This window comes from Sceloporus undulatus, chromosome 8 (genome assembly GCF_019175285.1).
Source record: "Sceloporus undulatus isolate JIND9_A2432 ecotype Alabama chromosome 8, SceUnd_v1.1, whole genome shotgun sequence".
Taxonomy (NCBI): Eukaryota; Metazoa; Chordata; class Lepidosauria; order Squamata; family Phrynosomatidae; genus Sceloporus; species Sceloporus undulatus.
The window spans coordinates 994,305-1,007,805 of record NC_056529.1 but is presented as its reverse complement, the minus strand read 5'-3'; the positions used below and the strand labels follow the sequence as shown (position 1 = coordinate 1,007,805).

Sequence of the window (13,501 nt, the reverse complement as noted above, 5' to 3'; positions counted from 1 at the left end):
AGAGATGTGTGTGGTTCAAGCTGTCAATTGCTTTGACCCCACTGTCAACTAAATTGGCCAAGGACTGTTCATACCCGATGGCAGGCGTCTTTGATTTCTCTACAATTATTGCCTTTTCTAAGGATTCATGCCTTCCCATGATGTGGCCAAAGTACCACAGCCTCAGTTTTGTCATCTTTGCCTCCATGGAAAAGGTCAGTTTAGTCATGTAAGCCGCCTTGATTGCTGCAGCGGAAAGGCGGCGTATAAGAATCAAGTTTGTTTGTTTGTTTGTTTATTATTTATCTGTTCTAAGACCCATTTATTTGTTCTTTTTGCTGTCCATCCTCCGCACTCTTTAGCACCACATCTCCAATGAATTCATTCTCTTTTTGTCCATTTGTCTTAGCTGTCCAGCTCTCACATCCATACATAGTATAGGCCCCAGAACAAACTCCCATTATTCCATAGCCCTGAGCCAGGGCTGTTAAAGTGGTGCCAAACTGGGTTATTTCTCCAGTGTGGATGGGCATCCAGAGGTGCCTTTCCCATCATCCAGTGCCCTCCTCTGCTGCTCTAGAGTCATCCAAAGAACCGGGTCCAATGACAGTGTCTTCCATGCATGTGAACCTGCTTTGGTTTTAATCCAAACTTCAACGGCGCTATGGGCAAGGTACCCACTTTCTTCCCTAAATAGATTCAGCCCCTTGGGATGGCTTCTTTAAAGGCCACCTTGAACCTTAAAAGCTAAGTTCCCAAAATAGGCCCAGCACCTTAGACAGCTCTTTCAAAAGCCAGCCTGAACTTTTAAGGTGCTGAAAAATAGTCCCCAAGTTAGATTCAGCGTTCTTGGAGTCCTTAAAATTAAGGGGAAATTTTGGATTCGATCCCCTGCCCAGCTGACTTGGGATCCACTGGCTCTCTGTGACCCTTCCATCATCTTCTCTTTGTCAAAGGGTTGAGTGTCCTTTGGAAAAAGCAGAGCAAAGATTGCCAGGTGCAAAGATCTAGCGAAGCCTAGTGCCTTCTTGCTTTAATTTTTGGCTTCCAGGTAAGTGTGCCTTCAATTTTAATAATAATAATAGGATTTATTTATCTGCCACCCAATCACTGGGAATCCGGGTGGCTTACAACAGAAGGGATAATAGACGGTTCCCTGCCCTCAGGCTTACAATCTGAAAAGACATGACACAAAAGGAGAAGGGAATGGGGAGGGGGGAGGAGATCAGGTCCAGCAGTTCTTCTCTCCCTCTGAGGCCTGGACCAAGGCAGATGGACTGGAGGGAGGGCTCTTCTTCTTCAGGCTAGCCCTGATGGAGCTGGGCCTGCCTGGTCAACTCCCTCATAGGTCGGAAGATGATAGTGATGGAGGGAGGAGTCTCTACTTCCAGGCTAGCCCTGATGGAGCTGGGCCTGCCTGGTCAACTCTCTCATAGGCCAGAAGATGACAGTTATGGAGGGAGGAGTCTCTTCTTCCAGGCTAGCCCTGATGGAGCTGGGCCTGCCTGGTCAACTCCCTCGCAGGCTGGAAGATGTCAGTTAAGGAAGGAGGAGCCTCTTTCTTCAGGCTAGCCCTGATGGAGCTGGACCAGCCTATTCTCTCCCTCATAGGCCGAAGGATGACAGTTATGGAGGGAGGGCTCTTCTTCTTCAGGTTAGCCCTGATGGAGCTGGGCCAGCCTATTCTCTCCCTCTCAGGGTGTAAGATGACAGTTATGGAGGGAGGAGCCTCTATCTTCAGGCTAGCCCTGATGTAGCTGGACCAGCCTATTCTCTCCCTCATAGGTCAGAAGATGACAGTTATGGAGGGAGGAGCCTCTTTCTTCAGGTTAACCCCGATGGAGCTGTCAATTTGCTTGTCAACTTAGAGATTTCTTTAATTTTGCCGGCAATGAATCCTCAGAGGTGGTTGTGCCAGTTCCTTCCTCTGCAATATCGTTCCTGAACAATTTAGATTTCAGACTAAATCCTAGAGTTATCTGCAGCTTTTGCTGCAAAAGTCTAACCAGAATCCACCATTGCTTGCAGAAAAGGGCTGCAAGGACAGGGCATCTTCAAATCGCTTTTTGAAACCAGAATCCCTCTTTCATTTCCCTCCTTTCAGATCAGAAGCAACAGTTCATCCAATCTTGGCAAGGCCCAGCTTATTAAGCAGTAGCAACAGCAGCAGTTTCACCAGGTTCATTTTAAACTACCGTGAACAAATTGGCGCTTTAAGTCAAGGGTTTGCAAAGCGGCTCAGGAGCCGCGTCTGTTTTATTCTAATATGCCTGTCATTCGCCTCTTGTTATTACAGCTCTGCCTGCGCTGCTTCTCCTGATAAAATGCATTTTGGTCGCGAATATGTTTTTATTCTGGCCGTTCTGTTTTTATTTGCTGAAAACGTTGCTTAGCTGCTTTTCAGAAGAAAGCTCAATAATTTAAAACAAGAAAAGAGAAACAAATCACAGCAGGGAGTTAAAAATCCAGTGTTAACACCGCCAACCAGCACACAAACAATAACATTTAATGTCTGGACAAATTAAAGGGTTTTTATTAGTGTCAAAAAGGGAGTAAAGATGGCAATTCCAAATCCTGTCTGATCTTGGAAGCTAAGCAGGGTCAGCCCAGGTTAGTACTTGGATGGGAGGCCACCAATAAATGTCAGGTTCTATTCCAGAGGAAAGAACCAGGAAAACTAACTTTCTGGATACCTTGTCTAAGAAAACCCTACAAAATTCATGGGGTGGCCATGGGTCAACAGGTGACTTGAAGGCGCATACGCACAACATCAAGAGCAAAGTCCAGAGAAAGAGAAGGGAGCATGGTCTGACCCTGAGTCTGTCCATTATGAACTTTCTGAAAGTGCATCTACACTAGAGAAATAATGCAGTTTGTTTGGTACCACTTTAAGTGCTGTGGAATCCTGGGATTTGTAGTCTTGTCTGCATGGAAAGGGGTGGTCCTTGTAGCCTCTTCCAATTCTGTGATTTTAAGGTCTTTAGCCTTTTCTGCTAAAGAGGACTGGTGCCACCTCACCAAGCTGCAAATCCCAGGTTTCTGCAGAATGGAGCCATGGCAGTTGAAGTGGTGTCAAACTGCATTAACTCTGCAGTGTAGACACACCCTAGGAGAGGCAGTGAGGTGCATTGGTTTGCATTTGGGACTAGGGCTCCTCCGGGAGATGAGAGTTTGGGCCCCTGTTCAGCCTCATACCCACAAGGGCTCCTTGGACAAGTCGCACTCTCTCAGCCTCATAGGAAGGCAAGGGCAAAACTCGGACTCAGTGATAAGCTTACCATAGGGTTGCCATAAGTCAGATGGCACATGAAAACAGCAGCAACAAACTCTAAGCAAGTCTTGCAATTGGGTCCTGACCTCCCGTTTGCAAAACTAAAACGAATCTGGAAAAATAAAGCCGAAAAGGAAGAGCGGTGACTCGCGTCATCCTAAAGCACCCTAAAAATCTCCGAAGGGTCAACGGCAGAGAGGCCCTGGCTATGAATATTCATTTGTTCTCTTAAACCTTTTTCCTAAGAATGCCAAAGGAAAAGTCATTAGCTGCCCAGAGATCATAGAAGGTGGCTTAGAAATGCAGCTCGATTAAGACTGTAGACAGAGATTAAGTCATCATCTGTTTAAGAGTTTTATGGCAAATTAGAAGAAGACGGGGAAAAATCAGATAAAACCAATGGCTGTCCATCTTGGCTCAGAGGTGAGTGGCTGTTCTTTGGCCTTTGCAACTATATTTGCTGTTTTGCAGCTACCTTAAGCCCTCAATATTCATCAGAGAGAGGAGTGTTGCCAGGCCATCCCTCTATGCAGTTGGCGATATATTTGCATTCATTTGGGCATGTAATGGATGTGTGCACTTGGACATCTTGGCTTTTCCATCTGAAAAGCCTCAGCCACAATTCCCTTTGCATCTCACATTGAGCGCAGACCTGTCATGCTCCTGGAGAGACTGCCCTTCCTTTTCCCCTATTATCTCTGGCTGTCTTCTGCAAAAGGCTTTTATCCACACATCCATTTCAGTTTCTTTCCGGCAGCGCAGCATGTGCTGTATGCAGAACACCAAAGATTCCCCCATTTGCAGGGGTCTGTAGTCCAAGCCAGCTAGGAAGGGGAGAGGAGGAGAAAAGGCTTGCAATGCTCCTAGGAAACTGTCTTTACACCGAATTGGGGCCTTGGTGCATCTAGCTCAGTATTGCCAACTCTGGCTCTCCTTGCTTTCTGGCAATTGAATTTCCTAGGCTGCTGAGGACTGAACCTGTGACTTTCTAAATAGGCAAAGAGAAAGCTGCATTATATACAGACCTGGTTGTGTGTGTCTGGTATTGCCAGCTCTGACTGGCAGCAGCAGGGTTTTTGTTTCTGAATCTTCTACAAAAGATTATCCAACTTTTAAAGACCAAAATAAATTTACTGAGGTGACATTTTGCCCATAGGTTTCCAAGCACCTGCCCCTGAATGTCCAGAAATTGCATTTGTTTCAAGATCCTTTTAGGCAAAGAAATGGGACATCATCATCATGATCAGTGATGGTGAACCTTTTAGAGGCCGAGTGCCCAAACTGCAACCCAAAATCCACTTATTTATTGCAAAGTGCCGTGTCCCACTGGCTTTCTAGTAACAAACTCTGGCAAACTCTATGCCGGGGCAATGGCAGATGTGCCCACAGAGAGGGCTTTGAGTGCCACCTCTGGCACGCATGCCATAGGTTCACCATCACTGATCATGATGATGATGATTTACAGTGGGCCTTGGTATCCGCTGGGGTTTTGTTCCAGGACCACCCCCCATGGATGCCAAAATCTATGGATGCTGAAGTTCCATTATGTACAATGATGTAGTAAGACGTTGTCCCTTATATAAAATCAAGGGTTGTTTTGGGGAGTTTATATATAGTTTTTGAATATTTTCAAGCTGTGGATGCTTGAATTTCGGATAATGAATCCGTGGATACAGAGGGCCGACTGTATGGCAAATTTTGATCTGTTAATGAATCAATGAATCAATTAGTTAAAATTCGAGCCCTCTGACACTTGGCAGCAGCCCACTCCTGAGTTTGTTTTAATTCACTTCCAAATGATCTTAAGATCTTGTTTTGTGCCTCGGTTGCACTTCCAATGGAATCTGTCAGGGAGCTCTGGTGCCACAACAAACTACAGATAATGCCATTAAATTGAGCCATGACAGTTAAAGCGGTGTCAAATTGGATTATTTCTCCATTGCAGATGCAGGCGTACAGTTTCCAAGGAGGCAGCAGGTGCAAAGGAGCAACAGGAGGGCCAAGGAAAGCCATCAAATTCATCCGCTAGATTTTGCAACATCATTTTTGGATGGTGTGTATATATGTGTGTGTGTGTGTGTGTTGGGGGAGTTTGGTGGGAGAGAGGAAGGTGGGAGAGAAAGAACCGAACTCGAGAAGCCTTCCTAAAAATACAGCTGAAATGACAAATTAATGTTCCTCTTGATGGGAACGTGGAGAGTGAATCAGGGGAAGCTGGTGATTAAAAGATAATAAGTGCTTTGCTTGTTTATAAGCTGCGTGCTCAGACCTGGAGAGGAATATTTTTAGAGCTTAGACTTGGGCAAAGGCACACATGGGCTGGAGGCTGAAAACAACCTCCCGGGTCCTTGTTTGGTCTCCAAACAGAAAGGAACCCAAACCTGGCAAAGATTTTGGGGTGTAACCCTAGCTGGTTACCCTGCCATGCCTTTGAACCCAGGACAAATAGAGACCCATCCAACCATCCAGGATCTATTTTGCAGTGTGGTGGGCTGAACACTTGCACTGATCAGAGCAGAAACAACTGTTGCATGTGGAGGTCACATCTAGGTCCATCCCATTGATTCAAGAGGTCCGCTCCATTTGTGAGGAAGACTCTGGACAGACACAGTTGGCAACCGTAGCTGAATGGTAGGACACATCCTTTAAGGGCAGTAGGCCCCCATGGCTCTGTGAATGATGGTAAATCAACTCCTTTTTGCAGAAGATCCCAGGTCCCATTCCTTGCAGCATCTCCAGGAGAGGTGAGGAAGGAGAACCCACCTGGAGCCCTGGAAGAGAGCTATAGTCACTATCACACTGCAGAAATGATCAATGTTTTATTTTTCTTTTATATTGATTTTTAAATCAAGCCTGGTTAGGGTTAGAGAAAGAGAAAAAAATTCTAGGGGGAACTGCAGAGGTTAGTTGGGGAAACAGAGGCTGGGTCCATAGAAGTAATCCATGGCTCTGTTCTATGGATTTATAGTTTGGTGAGACACCAGGGCTCTCTGGCAGAGAAGGCTAAACATCTCACAAAACTAGAGATCCCAAAGACCCCATAGCACTAAGCCATGGCAGTTAAAGTGGTGTCAAACCATTTTTTCTTCAGTGTAGCTATAGAAATAATTCAGTTTGACACTGCTTTGTCTATCATGGCTCTATTCTATGGATTTGTAGTTTGGTGAGACACCAGAGCTTTCTGGCGGAGAAAGCTAAATATCTCACAAAGCTAGAGATCCCAGGACTCCATAGCACTCAGCCATGGCAGTTAAAGCGGTCTCAAACTGCACTAATTCTGCAGCATAGATGCAACCTTTGGTTGCCGCTTTGATTGTTTGGTAACAGAAAGGCGGGGTATAAATAAAGTTTTTATTGTTATATTAAATATTGGGCCCAAACAGACAGGCCAAAATAAAGCTGCTTTGGGTCACTTTGGAGGTATGCTTTTTAAATGACACGTGCATCTTAAGAGGCCCAAAGTTGTGCCAAAGCCATGATCTAGTCCTTAGGACTGGAGCGTAGTTTTGGCGTGGCTTCTGGCCTCTTAGGATGCATACATCATTTAAACAGCATACCTCAAAAGTGACTTGAAGCAGCTTTATTTTGGCCTGTCTGTTTAGGCCCATTATAACCTATGTCTGCCAGTCAGAGCTGACAATACCAAACCAGAGCATCATTCCAAATCCAAGCGAAGGCACCACACAATATACAATATAAGGGTACAATAGAGGAATATTTGTCTTCCAAGGTGGCCTCCAGCCGGCTTGTCCTTATGGCACCCCTGAAGGCAGCCCCGTGAGGTATAGTCCAGATTAATTTTCCAGCTGAAACATTCAGGATGCATTCTCTGCTTTTGGAAATATTGCACCCTTCGGAAAAAACACCACAGGTCCAGCCTGTGAGTTTCTCACCCTTGAGGTGGTGTGTACCTATTAGGTTTCTAATGGCTGAAGAGACACCTCCGGTTGCAGGTGAGGAAGATGTCCTGAGCGCTCAAGACAGATTGTCTTATGAGAGAAAGGCCAGCTCCATCTTTTCAAAGGCTGGGTTTTGTTTTATTTTTTGCACCTAAAATCCTCCCTCTTTGAAACTAGAAAACTTCCTGTTGTTGCAACAGACAATCGCTCTGCAAGAGCAGCTGCGGCTTGAAGTGGAGAAGCATTTGGCAACCGCATCAAAAATCAAGAATCTCTCTCTCTCTCTCTTCGTGGCAAAATTGTGCATTCATCTCCCAGCTTTTGAGAGAGAAGGGGGAAAAAATAGAGAGAGAGAGAGAGAGAGAGAGAGAGAACGATTTGCAATTTAACTTTTCTGTAATGAGCTCCTGCTATTATATGGATTCATAATAGCTGGTTTGGCTGGAACAGATTGTTGGTGCAACTGGTTTACAAAACATTTTTCAATGCGAGCCTTGCTTTTTCCCCCCTTCTTGTTTTCAAAAGCAACAGCTGCTCAGCCTGATAATTATTGTATTCCATCAAAATAAACTTACCAACTTACTCCTTAATGCTTCCCTGTGCAGTTTCCCAATGAATCTGGTAAATTTTAGTAAATTTTTAGTGAATGCTAAATGGCATTAACCCTGTAGACTGTTTAAAAACAACAACTTCCACTCCCACGTATATTTATTGGTGTTTCTGTAAGTATTAAATCCATACCAGTTTTAGTAACTTGTAAACCACCTTGAGTTGCATTATTGGGGGCAAAAGCAGGATACAGATTGATCATGACCAACATCATCAGCTATATTTCTCCCTCTTTATATTGGAAAGAGGTGTACCAGAAGATACAATGGTGCCAAACCCGGTTTAGCACCGCTTTAACACTATTGTGGCTCAAGGCTATGGAATTCTGGGTGTTGGTATCCATTAGAGTTTGGTTCCAAGATACCTCTGTGAATACCAAAATCCATGGATGCTCAAGTGCCATTAAGCACAATGGCACAACAAAATAGTGTCCCTTATATAAAATAGCAAAACAAGGGCTTCTTTTTTTTGGAACATTTTCAAGCTATGGATGTTGAATCCATGAATAAAGAATCATGGATATGGAGAGAGGACTGTAGTTCCAGGCGCATGGCGGCGGGAGATCATCTTCCCAATCCTGGCAAGTAATGTGTTCAAGTGCCCTTGCCATTATGGCAGTCCAGCCAGAGCCAAACCTTGAAAGGCTGCACCCACATTGGAGAAATAACTTGGTTTGGCACCGCTTTATCTTGTTGTCTGTCTTGAGGCTATGGAATTCTGGGAACTGGAGTTTGTTGTGGGCCCCACAAGAAACTCCAACTCCCAGAATTCCATAGCCTTGAGCCAGGGCAGTTAAAGCAGTGCCAAACCAGGTTATGTCTCTAATGTGGATGCAGCCTTAGAGTGAGAAGCTCTGAATATTTCTTTGCCACTTCGTTTTCTTTGCATACCATCAGGCCATTTTCTACACAATCTCTATCTGTATATTTGATCACAATGGAGTTGGCATCTGGACCTGGGGGCCTTTAACCTTTGCTATGTAATCCTCTGTAAGAGGGAAAAGGAGAAAGGCATCCAAATTGGCCACAGCCACTGATGCAACTCCCGCGCTTCCTCAGTCGTTGGGTTCTCCAGCCATAATTGCACTTGCAGAGGGGGCCAGCCAGTTGTCAGACTCCCCCCTTGTCTTCTACCTTATCCTATTGATTTCGTCTGGACCATCAGAGCACAAGATAGAATCGGTCTGGACCCAGCTAATAAGAGTCAGTGCCCAAAGGCGCATGAACACCATGCGCCATGTGCCTTGGGTCACCATGACACAAGCCCTTTTGACACAAGCTGGAGGCAGCGGTGGTGCTTGGCTCCCGTGAGAAGTGTGTGTCTGTCTCTGTGTTTGTATTGAAGGAGGAAAGGTCTGGAAGTGAGAGCCACGTTGAAGAAAACTGCTTCTACATAGGAAATGTTGCCTGTTTCTGGCGAGTTCACGTTCAGTTATATACATACAAAACATGTTCTGAGCCATGTGGCAAAACATCTTGGTGCGTTCCGCTGAGACGGTAACACCTAGAACACCGAAATTCGACAAGAAGGACAGGGTGACATATGTAGGGTACGGAGATGTCTCATCCATATGGTCGCCATGAGTTGGGGACAACTTGAGGGCAGTTAACAACAAACAACATGTAGTTTGGAAACAGCACTTGCCCCTTATAAGTCAGTTTGTGTGCCTGCCATGCCCCTTTGTTGCTGTGTTGGTGCCATGACATGTTTTTTTTTTAATTGTATATAAAATTGGTTTAATTGCTAGCTTAGGCTGGAGCTCTCTGGCGGAGAGCTTCGGATCAAGATTTTAAAGGATGGTGCTGAATTCTGGAACTACAGATAAGTTACACAGCTTAAATAACTCCTTTGAGGTTTGGACTAAAACTCAGAGTGGCTCCATAGACACCTCTGACCTGGGATCCATCAGGGGCTCTGGGCTGCTTGCCAATCGCCATCATGTTCTTCCACTTTCGTCTTCCCACCCAAAGGAGACCTTTGGACCTCCTGCTTTTTCACGCGGAAACTTCCCACCCTCAGACTCTGCTTCCCTGGTATTTTGAGAGCCTCCAAAATTAACAGGGCTTCTTTTTTTCTTTTTAAAAGCAGAGATATAATGTTGATTTTTTTTCCACAGGCAAATCTGAGCCGGGAGCCTTGCTGTCGCCAGCTTGTGTGCCTCCTCCTCCTCCTCTGGCAGGATCGCATGCAACCTTCCTGCTGTCAGTGTGCCGCGTGCCTGCCTTTCCAAGTGTCCATCTCCCACTCAGAACTGCCAATCCCTGCCTCCGCCATGTGTGATGTTCCAGTAGAGAAATACCTCCAAAGGGTTCCACTGTGAGCTGGCATTGACTGCCGCCTCTGCGCATCAGCTGCCACATCTCCTCCATGGAGCATCTGGCTTTCTCTTGGCATTAGAGAAAACCCAGCAGAAGCCCATCATGGCACCTGGCAGCACCACTTCTGCCAAGGAGCCCCAGGCCTTGGACGAATGTGGCACGGTGCATTTGCTGCTTCACAAAACTGGTAGAAGGGCAGCAAGGACCCCTCTTTCCCTTGTGGCTGTGACTTCCAATAGCACCTGTGAAGGTAAGTGCATCCACTTCTTTTTGGACTACAACTCACACAGTCAAGGATCATCCAGTCCATTTCTTTCATTCCACTTTTGGAAATCCACAGCTAAAGCCCCTCTGAGAGATGGGCATCCAACCTCTGTTTAAAAACCTCCAGGGAGGCTTTTGCCACCTCTTTCCAAAGCAGTCTGGACACAGCTCTTGAGGTCAAGAATTCTGGCTGATGCTTAATAGGAATCTCCTTTCTTATAACTGAATCCATGGTTTCAGGCCCTGCGTTCTGGAGCAGCAGAGAGCAAACTCACTCCATCTTCCATGCAATGACAGCCCTTTTGCTATTAGAGAGCCAATGGGGCTTTGTGGTTTTAGTGCCAGATTACAACTTTGGAGACCAGGGTTTGATTCCTTGGTCTACCATAAAACCCACTGAGGGATCTTGGGTGATCAGTCTCAGGGGAAGGCAATGGCAAACCCTCTCTGAACAAATCTTGCCAAGAAAACCCCATAGTAGGGTTGCCCTAAGTCAGAAATTACTTGAAGTCCCACAATAGCAACAATTCGCATATCACCTCTCCAACTTCTCTTCACCAAACCAAATATGCCCAGCTCTCCAAGGGCTTGCTCTCTGTACCTTTGGCCACCCTTCTTGGGACACTTTCCAGCTTGTCCATATCTATCCTTCTTAAAGTGTACAACACAGAACTATAGAGGACATGCTGGATGGGGAATTACAACCATGTAAAGGTGAATTGTGATGTTTGTGCAATGCCTGCATTCTCAAGCAGAGATGTGGCTTCTTCTCTGGAACCATTGTGCAAACAAAGCCAACAACATAGTCTGCTATGTGCCCCAGTGCACAACTGAAAACAGTGAGCATCAGAATATGTTGCTCATTGCACTGGGAAATGTTGCAGAATGGGGATCCTGGATTCCACAATGGGTCATCTTATATCATGCCCTATTATGCATCATTGCAATTCACTATTATGGTTGTGTGTCACATCAGGAGTACCACCACTGTAATATTGCACATACTAGCCTCTGAGGCCGAATCCTGGCCATTATTTTTATTGCCGCCGCCACCACCACCTTCATCTTCATCATCATCCCAATATTTCCCAGAGGCAGCAACCAAGTACTTGTGATTCCTCTCCAGCAAATACAGTCCCTTCCAAAATCTTCCCTCAACTCACCCCAGTCCAAATCCATCCTCTTCACCCACACCTGGACCTTGTCCTCCAAACCTTTGCTGTTGTTGTTTTTTGACCTATTTTATGCTTCACTGTCAGGAACATCAGCCTGCCTCTGGCAAAAAAATGCGGCATTGAATATTGATAAGTTTTTGCATTTTAAATCTTCCTCAAGGACACTGAAGGGCCCACAAAGAAATGCCTGCAGAAAAGCGTGTGGCTGGAAGCATTTGGACACCGGACATTTATTTATTTATTTTTACCATCCTCTTTGGGAAATAATTTTTAAAAAAAGAACAAAAGAGAGTTGTGACAGTGTTATCACATATTAAAAGGAAATCTTTACCCCCATTCCCAGTCACTAAAGCTGAACATAGGAGTTTGCTCTGACTGCATCAAAGGCCGTACATTTTAAGAGTATAGTGGCAGCAGAACAGAGGAGAAAAGGAAGGGTTTGCAGTGAGAAAACACATTTGGACTCGCATGGTCTGCGGGTGCCTCTTTGTTTTGTTTTTCTAGATCGCTCAGGATGCCACATTGGACACAGTAGTCAGTAGCTTCCACATCACTAATAAAGGTGGTTAATCTGCTCTGGTTTTAATACAAACCTCAAAGGCATTATGAGCAAGGTGCTGAACTTCTCCACCAAATAGATTCAGCCTCCTTGGATGGCTCTTTCAAAGGCCAGCCTGAACTTTAAAGAAACACTCTTGAGATGCTCAACCGAATCTCCAAAAGAATCCCAGTGCCTCTTTCAAAGGCCAGCCTGAACATTCAAGGCTCTCTCTGAGAGGCTGAACCATAATCCCCCAAAAATGCAGCATCAAGGAAAACTTATTTAAATTTCAGGATACACCCCAGATTGGATCCACTGCTCGGCTGACACAGGATCCACCTCCTCCCCTGCCTTATGCCTTCCTCTCTCTGCCAAGGGCTTGTGGGTCCCTTGAAGGAAGCAGAGGGGAAGGAGCCAGGAAACACAGCTGCGGCATCCTTGGCCTTCTTTCAGCAAAAGGAGGGAGCTAGTGGCTGAGAAAGAACTAAGCAGGAGGCAAGAGGGTAGCTCTTTATCTCCCCCCCCCCAAGAATCACAGAATTGGAAGAGACCCCCAGAACATCCAATTCAACCCCCTTCTTCTGCCATGCAAGAAGACACCATCCAAGCCCTTTCTGGCACAGATGGCCATCCAGCCTCTGTTTAAAAACCTCCAAAGAAGGAAACCCCACCAGTATCTTCCACTGTGAACATCTTCTACCATCAGACAGTTCCTCCAAATGTTGAGCTGGAATCTCTTTTCCTGGAGCTTGCATCCATTGTTCCTCATTCTAGTCTCTGTAGCAGCAGAAAACAAGCTTGCTCCTTCCTCAATATGACATCCCTTCAAGTATTTAAACAGGGCTATCATACCACCTCTTAACCTTCTCTTCTCCAGGCTAAATATCCCCAGCTCCATAAGTTTCTCTTCCTAATGTTGAGAAGGAATCTCTTTTTCTGTAGCTTGCATCTATTGCTCTGGGTCCCAGTCTCTGGTGCATCAGAAAACAAGCTTACCCCATTCTCAGTATGACACCCCTTCAAATATCTAAGCATGGCAATCATGTCACCCCTTAACCTTTTTTCCTCCAGGCTAAACATGCCCATCTCCCTAAGCTGCTCCTCAGAGGACTTTTAGTTTCCAAACCCCTGACTCCTTAAAACACACACATACACCATGATCTGTGGGCATGGAATGGCGCATGCTGCTCTTGCTCCTTGTGGAAGTGGGGAGAAGCCATTTTGCAGGGTTCTTGTGCCACACAGTAAAGCAGCCTGGTAACCAGTTCCCTCCTGTCTGACTGATGGCAGCAGAGACTTTGGGCTATTCTTGGGCAGATAGGGGAGTCCCCCCGCCCCAGTGTCAGAGATCCTTTAAGAATGTAATATATGTGTGTTTGTATGAGTGTGTGAATTGTGCAAGTGTGTAGGGGCTTCTTGGGTTGTAGATTTTTAAAAAGGAATGG

The 13,501-nt window shown here is 45.6% G+C and overlaps 1 protein-coding gene across 1 annotated transcript in view; it reads right to left on the bottom strand.

The window, feature by feature from the left end:
• Positions 1-13,501, bottom strand: part of TNRC6A (trinucleotide repeat containing adaptor 6A) — a 292,395-nt gene that overhangs the window by 96,081 nt on the left and 182,813 nt on the right. The gene's annotated exons all lie outside the window — the stretch shown is intronic.